The sequence below is a fragment of the Onychomys torridus genome, unplaced genomic scaffold (genome assembly GCF_903995425.1).
Source record: "Onychomys torridus unplaced genomic scaffold, mOncTor1.1, whole genome shotgun sequence".
In the NCBI taxonomy this organism is placed as follows: domain Eukaryota; kingdom Metazoa; phylum Chordata; class Mammalia; order Rodentia; family Cricetidae; genus Onychomys; species Onychomys torridus.
Genome location: NW_023412407.1, coordinates 1 through 9,622, shown reverse-complemented (window position 1 = coordinate 9,622; position 9,622 = coordinate 1). Strand labels below are relative to the sequence as shown.

The following is a 9,622-nucleotide window of genomic DNA, read 5'->3' as shown; positions in this document are numbered from 1 at the left end:
TCATTTCTTCTCTCTATATTTCCTTCATGAGTCTCATGGTAGTTCAAAAATGAGACTAGCATGTGCAATCACTTTTAGTTACTCACCATTACTCCAAAATCAGACCTTTCTTTAAAATGGAGACTATTTCTTCTTTGTTCCACATTATTTACTGGGTTAATGATACTGATATGCTTGCTTATTTCTTAAATGAGGAATGATGAGACTCAATGAATGAGAAATGAAAGAATAAGTGCACCAAGCCAATAAAGTCCTAAAACTGAGGAAGAAGAGGTAGAGAGTAGCCAATACCATTGAAAGCCATAGGCCTTGAGTAAAAGATCACACATATCATGTGTCTTCCTGAAAGCAAGTTGTGAGGCATAAACATGATCAGAGACTCTAGTTGATAAAAAAGGAAGATGGAATGGGGTGTAGGTAATGGAAAAAGAAAGATGAGAATCCCAGGTACTTCTCTGAGGTCTATGCTGTAGGTAATGTGGACAGGCTACACCAAAATCACTAACAGACCAAAAGGTTGCATCAGCAGTTTCGGTAAGATGAGTTAGCTCCTTGGAAGGTGTACAAAATTTCCACTTCTCCAAGAGACTATGGGATTCTTTGCAATTTTTAGCTAAAATTACCGTATATCACTCTCTACTAATGTGAGCGTCTTGCGGGACAATTCTATCTGTATGATATTGAGACTATCACAACAATCCAGAAGACCAGAGGTGAGGACTCCTCTGACCAAGAACAATATGCTTTGGAGGGTTAAAAATGTGATTCACTCTCAAGTCCATGTTAATTCATGTTTGAGGGCTCAACTTGAATCTCATCTGTGACTCTTCTTTTTTTGACTTGTAGGCTTGAAAATGAAATTCATTCTATAACTCCTAACCTAGTTTCTATTTCTTTCTTCTGGTCTGTGTTTCACTTCTGAAATTAGTCCTTCTATGGAGAAGGAAAAAGAGGATATGAGAACTTAGTTTCTATACTTGATGTGTGGAGTACACATGAAGGAGCTGGGCATATGGGAGACAAGCATCAGTAGACTCAGGCACAAAAACTGTCCAAGGGATGCTTCATTTTGGACTTTGGATGTGTTTATTGTGGCTTGTTTATATATTCAAATCCCTTTAAATTCATTTCATTTTAAATTATATTTTGTATTGTAATAATTTATAATCTGTTATGTGTTACAATCTGATTATATCACAGATAGACATGTGTAGAAATAATTAAAGATAATGAATATATATCTCAACACATATATTATCATTTCATTGTGGCTGTGGGAATTAAAGAACTATTCTGGTGTTACTGTGCATTAGATGTGGCATGTATAGCAACAGATCTCAGAAGCATATTCTTTCCAATGAGTCATACTAACATTCTCTGGGCAACTTCTCCATATTGTATCATCCAATGTGAGCCCACAGCACTGATATCTGTCCTTTTTGCCTTCCTGTTCCCTTTTTGTTGCTTTTTTTTTTTTTTGAGACATGGTCTCTCTGTGTAGCTTTGCACCTTTCCTGGAACTCGCTTTGTATCCCAGGTTGGTCTCGAACCACAGACATCTGCCTGCCTCTTCTCTGCTCCTGAGTGCTGGGTCCTTCCTGTTTCTAAGTGTCTGTTGTCTTTAGGGTCCACCCAAAAGTTTCTTTTTCCATAGTCTTACTTAACTTTGGAAGGTAACTGCAACAAACAGGTTAAAGTAATCCATGACCAGCTTACCCATGAAGACAATCCTGTTTGTAGATACAAGTCAGAGAGCTCAAAGAAAAGGCTGGAAGTGGAGACAGTTTGTATATGATTTTGGAAGAAACAAAATTTTTTTAAATAGGCATGTATCACTGAAGTGGTTCTTCCTGGTAAGGTTATCTGTTCCATAAGCTTTTAAACAAATTTCCAGAAGCCAGGTTATAGAAATATTGATTTGTTCTTATTATAAATTTTATTTGATTTTTTTTGAGCTTGCCATCTGTATATCAATATAACAGGTTCAGTTTTAGTCCGTGTTTACATCTTCATGCTTCCTATTATATTTCTTCTTATTTTACATATACAATTATTTTTCTTAGTGTTTGTTAGCTTCCTGCAATATTACATCATATACATATGAATATAAAAAGTTCATTGTTGGCTGCTGAACATGAAATCACCATGTGTCAATTACAAATTTACAAAAATATAAAACTTTCTTATGCTAATATTTTTCCTATTAATACATAACTGACTGTCAATTTTACAATTCTGAAATAATTTTCTGCTTTCTGTGTGCAGGAAAATGAGGCCAGTTTCCCAGAATATGCAAAATGATATGTAAAATAAATTATCACATCTATTTGTTTTCAGTTTAACTCTGAATACATCGCTAACATCACATAAAAAATACTTCACCTTCTCTTTTATACATGGAACAGAAAATGAGGCTGATGGTAAAGCAACTCAGTAAGGACAGATGATGTTAAGGTTACAGTGTGGATGTTTGGGAGTTCCAAGTTGAGGCTCAAAATAGCCTGTGTGTTAAAGAGCACTGAGTGATCTTACAGAAGATCCAGTTCAGTTATTAGCATCCAGTCAGCATTTAACTCCAGTTCAAAGGGATTCAAAATATCTGACCTATAAAAGCAACTGTACCTATAGCACATACAAAGACACAAAACACACACTCACACACACACACTCACACACACACACACACCACACACACACACACACACACACTGAAAAAGAGAGAGAGACAAAGATAGATATGATAGAGAAGGTCATCACCCAATGACAGAGAAATGGATGAGATCTACATGAACAACCTGGACAACAGTGGGAGTAATGAAGGGCAAGGTTCAAGGGAAAGAAAGCTTAGGGGATCAGGAGATCCCAGCTGGATCAAGAACAGAAAGGGAGAACAAGGAGTAACAGACCATGATAAGTGAAGACCACATGAGAACAGGAAGAAGCAAAGCGCTCGAGAGGTCCCCAGAAATCCACAATGATATATCCTCTGTAGACTGCTGGGAGTGGGTCAAGAGAAAGCCTGAACTGACCTAGTCTGGTCATCAGGTGACTGAACACACTAACAGTCGTGCTGGAACTCTAATCCAATAAGTGATGGAAGTGGATGCAGAGATCCTTGGCCAGGCCCCAGGTAGAGCTCCAGGAGTCCAATTGTTGAGAAAGAGGAGGGACTGTAAGAGTGTGAATTGTTGGGTTGGGGATTTAGCTCAGTGGTAGAGCACTTGCCTGGCAAGCACAAGGCCCTGGGTTCAATCCCCAGCTCCAAAAAAAGAGTGTGAATTGTTGAGACCCAGATTGGAAAAAGCACAGGGACAAATAGCCAAATGAATGGAAGCACATGAATTATGAAGCAAAGGCTGTGGAGCCCCAAGCTGGATCAGGCCCTCTGGATAAGTGAGACAATTGAATAGCTTGAACTGTTTGGGAGGCATCCAGGCTGTGGGTCCTGGACCTGTCCTTAGTGCATGAGCTGGCTGTTTGGAACCTTGGGCTTACACAGGGACACTTTGCTCAGCCTGGAAGGAGGGGACAAGACCTGCCTGTACTGAATCCACCAGTTTTAAATGAATCCCCATGGGAGTCTTGGCACTGAAGGACATGGGAATGGAGGAAAGGGAATGGGAAAAAAGGGGTGGTGGGGGAGGGACGGGGTAGGACAGGGGACCCATGGCTGATGTGTGAAAATAAAACACAAATATAATAAAGAAAAAATAAAATAAAGTCAATCTTAAAATGGATGTGTAAACTGAGGAATGTGTTCTTAAGGATGTATCATGACCTAGGAATGGAACATAGAAGATAACTAAAGATAACCACTCCAGCATAAGCTGTCTTCAGTGTTTGTGAACTTATCCTTTCTGACAGGTGTAAGGTGGTATCTCAGAGTCATTTTGATTTACATTTCCCTGATGCGTTAAGGATGTTGAGCACTTTGTTAGATGTCTTTCAGACACTTGAGCTTCCTCTGTTTAGAATTCTCTGTTTATCTCTTATAGTCCATGTTTTTATTGGACTGTTGGGCATTTATGATGTCTAATTTCTTGAGTTCTTTCATATATTCTGGATATCAGCCCTCTGTTGGACGTGGGGTTGGTGAAGAACTTTTCCCATTCTGTAGGTTGTCGCTTTGTCTTGTTGACCGTGTCCTTTGCTCTACAAAAGCTTCTCAGTTTCAAGAGTTCCCATTTATTAATTGTTTCTCTCAGTGTCTGTGCTACTGGTGTTATATTTGGAAGTGATCTCCAGTGCCAATGCCGTTCAAGAGTACTTCCTACTTTCTCTTCTATCAGGTTCAGAGTAACTGGATTTATGTGAGGTCTTTGATCCACTTGGAGTTATGTTTTGTGCACGGTGACAGATATGGATCTACTTGCAGCCTTCTACATGTTGACATCCAGTTATAAAAACACCATTTGTTGAAGATGCTTTCTTTTTTCCATTGTACAGTCTTGTCTTTTTGTCAAAAATCATATGTTCATGGGTGTGCAGATTAATGTCAGGTGGATAAGGTAAGTGATTTCCTTTTCTCCTCTATCCTTGTCATATCAAATTCTAATACAATAAATACTAGCCAGTAGAAATTAACCTTCATATCACCTAAGCTCAATTTCTCCATGTTCTATGACTCAAGGATATGGAGTCTTCAATGAAAGGACCATACTGACAAGATCTGAAAAGAAACCAAGTGCATTGGCATAACATGAAATACTTATGGGGTCAATTGTAACCCACTGTCTAACAACTAAGAGGAAAGCCAGCTGTTCCAAAACTTGGAATTTTCTTTATATTTCTGTTGTCTCTTTTAGTGGAATTATTAACCCAATCTAAGGGAACTCCAACTAAACTCTCAATATACATCATTGTATGTATTCAAGGAGAATTAATTTTCCATATGAGCATTTTGAAATGTATTTAAGGTTGGTTATCCCTCTCTCTATTCCATGCTCTATCTTCTCCTCACATCTGCTGCAAAATATTGTTTTAAGATATGTTAAGTTTGTTTATGCTGTGGACCATTCATTTAATGGTGCAAAGATGCATTGTATTGTTTCGTGTGGCATTTCTTTAATACTGAAGCTCTGTCACTTTGCCTGCCTAAAACACCTGATTGGACCAAAAGTTCTGAATGACCAGTAATAAGGCAGGAGAAAAGATAGGCTGGGCTGGCAGGCAGCGAGAATAGATAGAAGGAGAAATCTGGGAGAAGGGAAGAAAAACACAAAATAAGACTGAGTCCGCCACATAGTCACACAGCCATCCACAGAGTGAGACTGAAGGTAAGATTACAGAAGTGAGAAAAGAAGAAAGCCCACAGGCAAGTAGATGGGATAATTCAAGTAAAGAAACATCGGATAGACATTAGCCAAGTTAAGGCTGGTATTTATTAGTAATAGTAAGTCTCTTTGTGTATTTACTTGGGAGCTTGGTGATAGGGCCACCAAAAAATCAAAGAGCCAATAGAGTAAAATCAAGAAACAACACACATCTGCCCTGCCATTAAAACCTTTCTGTACCTTGACTGCTCTTTATTCCACTATAGAAGGTTGTAACATTCACCATCCTTTTAAGTACTATTCTAATGGCAACTGACAAATTTCCTAATATCTATGGATATATCCAAATGAAACACACACACACACACACACACACACACACACACACTGAAGTTTTAAGAATAACTCCTGAAATTATATAAAACATATGGTGCTTCTACATCTGGATCAAAGTTAGTTTACTCAAAATGTGTGTTTCCAGATCTAACTATTTATTTGTGAGGTATGTCTTGTTACTCATTCTTCCATGATGGAATTAATGTAAGAGTAGCTGTAGTTGGATGTTTTCCTGTGTCCCAGTCAGCTGGCCATTGGACAAATCTCTCCCACAAGTAAACACACAGAAGTTTATATTAATTATAACTGCTTGGCCATTGGCTCAGTCTTATGACTGACTAGCTCTGACACTTAAGTTAACCCATAATTCTTATCTATGTTTAGCCATGTGGCTTGGTACTGTTTCTCCTTCTGCCTTGTCATTATGCTTCTTCTGTGTCTGGCTGAAAGCTCCTGACTCTGTCCTCCATCTCCCCAGAATCCTCCTCATCTGTTTCCCCCCTATACTTCCTTCTGGCTACTGGCCAATCAGAGTTTTATTTATCAACCAATCAGAGCAACACCTATTCAATTCATACAGAACAACATCCCATAGCACTTCCCCTTTTCTGTCTAATAAAAAAGGAAGATTGTAACTTTAACATAGTAAAATTACATTTAACAAAAACAGTTATCAAGCAAGAATTATAGTTACAATATTGAGTCTATTTGTATTTGGCAAAATTAAAGAAAATATTCTATTATCTATCCTACATTTGTGAGTCTAAATTTCAGATCTATTTATCTTTTATCATAAACAAGGAAAATTATAAGTACCTAGTTTTCAACTACATCAAAGACCTCAGAAGGATATAATATTACCTTAGTAAACAGAAAGAGCATTATAAGCAACGTCCAAAATTCTAGAATGACAGAGACAGCTGCCTGCCAGGACAGACATCCAAATTTCCTCTGTATCATTGTGGCATCCATCTTCAGCCAATAGGTCTAGAGTTATTTACTTGCTTCTCCCTGTGTCCTATAGAATATTTAGCAGGAACCTAAAGAACCAGCTCATCTTGGAAATTTCAGTGGTCACCTTCCTATGGGTCTGCATATCTACTTTACACAACATACTGTCAAGCAGTCAATGCAGACACTTTTTTACCCAGTGGCTAACTTTTGCCACAAAGAAAGCAGACCCAAAATGAGTTCCTTCAATGCCCATTATCCTCTCTGAAGTAGAATGGTGCTGCCAGAAGCAGGCATGTCCCAATGTCCAGAGTCAAAGTGCTTAAAACATTTTAAATGCCATATTCTGTGGGCTTTCAAGTGTTTGAAGATCACCTACATAATTGAAATACACTTTTATATACCTAAAATACTTAACAAACATGACTATAAGTTTGATATCATGGATGACTAATTATTAATCTGTATTTCTTAATTATACATTACAATTTCAAATGAGCTGTACAACATTAACCTTAAACAAGAGTAGATATACATACAATATAACAAAATTAACTTTAAATTTGTATCAATAAACTAAAATCCATAGCAATATAAAACATTTTAATCAAGTTGTTACTCTTTTTTCTCCTTTTTTATTTATTACATTTGTATTTTAATTTTACACATCAGCCATGGCTTCCCCTGTCCTCCCCCCGACCACACCCTCACCTTCCCCCCAGCTCCTCCCCTCCATCCCCATGTCCTCCAGTTGTTGCTCTTTATCCTATCATATCTATTAATATCCCTTTTCTTCTTTAGAAAGAGATTGCATTTATAATCAACCCCATTCAATAAAAATATACATTTATAAAGTATATTTTGAGAATTTGGGCATAGCTTCTTACACTACTTTCTGCTGGTTGTTGGCAGTGGTATCTTATGGGGATCCTGAGAAAACTAAGAATTATGGTCAAGTCTTGACTGGAGTAGTCTGTGATGCTGCATTATCTGAGCCAGTTGTCTTGAAGCTGATTTTGCATGTTGGAACATCCAGAGACCTCTCAGAGGCTTTTCCTTTATGAAAACATATTAGCTTGGAAGTGATCCATAGGTTCTCATTTCCTGTGGAAACAGGAGCAGAACCTCTTTTCCAAAACAACATATCCTTAGATACGAAATTTTGAAGATCACTGTAAATATATATATTTAAATTTATTTTAGCAGCCTTTACAATCAAATGTCTTTCTGCAGTTAAAAATCCCAAAGACAACACAATCCAGAAACTCTGTGTAATATCCATCTTATGTGGCTTATTTTTTATATTACCTTTACTGTCTCTTTAAAGACTTTATTTTTAAAACTATTTCTTTATACAACTGTCTATGTTCAATTTCTTACTCTTCCAAACCTACGTACATTTTCACACACACTGTAAACCATTTAAAGTCTTATTCTATCTTAATCTGTCTTATTGTGAATCTATTGCTTTCAAATGCAGTGGCTAGTACTGAAGCCTGGCTGCTGACTCTGCCCATTTCAACTTCCCAATATAGTGGTAGTACAGTTACCACCAGCTCTGGGAGCCATGTGCACCACCAACTCTTGGAAGCACTGGGTCTATGACTCCATCAAACAGCATGTAGCCCAGAAACCAATTTTTTTCTCTGTTCTAGCAAAAGTTATATCCACTATGTACCATGCTGCTGTGCAGCTTGGAGACACCTCTCTGTACAGTGGCAGGAATCTACAATACTGCACTCAAGCCACATGCCACTGCCAATCCTCCATACTGTAGTTCGTGGCTTACATGAGAGCCAAAACTAGAAAGCTCGTTTTTGTTCTATTTTGGAATTTTCTTTTTAAAACTTTCTCTGGTTTTAGGTGAAAACTCTTGTTCTACATTGTGCAGTCAAATGTAGTTGGACGTTTTCCTCTGTCCAAGCTGGCCAGCAGTCAGGACAAATCTCTCCCACTCATGTCCCCAAGTAAATATACAGAGGCTTATATTAATTATAACTGCTTGGCCAATGGCTTAAGCTGATTACTGACTACACTTAAATTAAACCACATTTTTATATGTGTAGCCATGGGGCTTGGTATCTTTTCTCAGTTCTACATTGTCATCTTTCTTCCTCTGTGTCTGGCTGGTGAATCTTGACTCTGTCCTTCCTCGAATTTCCAGAACTCTCCTCATCTGAGTGACCACCTGTATTTCCTTCCTAGCTATGAGCCAATCAGCTTTTTATTTATCAACCAGTCAGAGCGACACATATTCACAGCATACACAACAACATCCCACCACAAATATCTGGTGACTTTGGGTCAGCATTGAGAAGGATGTGCAAAGACTGTGTTCCTTGCAGAGTTTATCCTGTTGGTATGCTGAAGCACAACTTCATTGCTGGGAGACATGCCTTACTGAGAATAGGCTTACACACTGTGTGTTGTGAACATAATAGCTGTTTGAAATTTAACATTCCTCATGTTATAGAAAGTTCTGGCTACCGTGTTCCTTATTGGCTTAAAGGAAAATATATCTTCTGTGAATTATCTAATGATGATTATATGATATGATGAACTACAAACTTTATCACTCTGGACACTCAATAAGCACTTATGTCTTCCAGGTATATAGAGGCTAATGGAGAATAGTGATTGGTGGTAGTCTAACTAGGGTTTTCTGAGCCCATCTTGAGATACTCCTGTAGCTCTAGAATAATTAAAGTGCAGTGTTATGGGAACTTTATCTGGAGTAACATGAACAAACCATGTAATACATTTCATAAGGCACCACTGACAGAAATAAAAATCAATGCCATCCAAGTATGGTGTGGGGAACCAGTGAATATAATTTTGATTATTAAACCAATGCATTGGTATGTGGCTGCTTAAGGAGGTTTGGAGAATTTTTATATAACTAATACCACCAAATAAAACCCATACCTCTTTCTCTCTTATCTCTCTTCTTTAGCAAAGCATAATATCAGCATGGGGCAAAATATTATGAAACCATTCCATTATCCATAATAAATTTTTATGCCCAATCCTGTGAAAAACATAGGTAGACATCATAGCCACTG

At 37.8% G+C, this 9,622-nt stretch overlaps 1 non-coding gene across 1 annotated transcript; it reads left to right on the top strand.

The window, feature by feature from the left end:
• The first annotated feature begins 3,193 nt into the window (after positions 1–3,193).
• Trnaa-ggc lies at positions 3,194–3,266 on the top strand. Its single transcript has one exon. It is a non-coding gene; the product is annotated as a tRNA-Ala (tRNA).
• Positions 3,267–9,622: the final 6,356 nt, after the last annotated feature.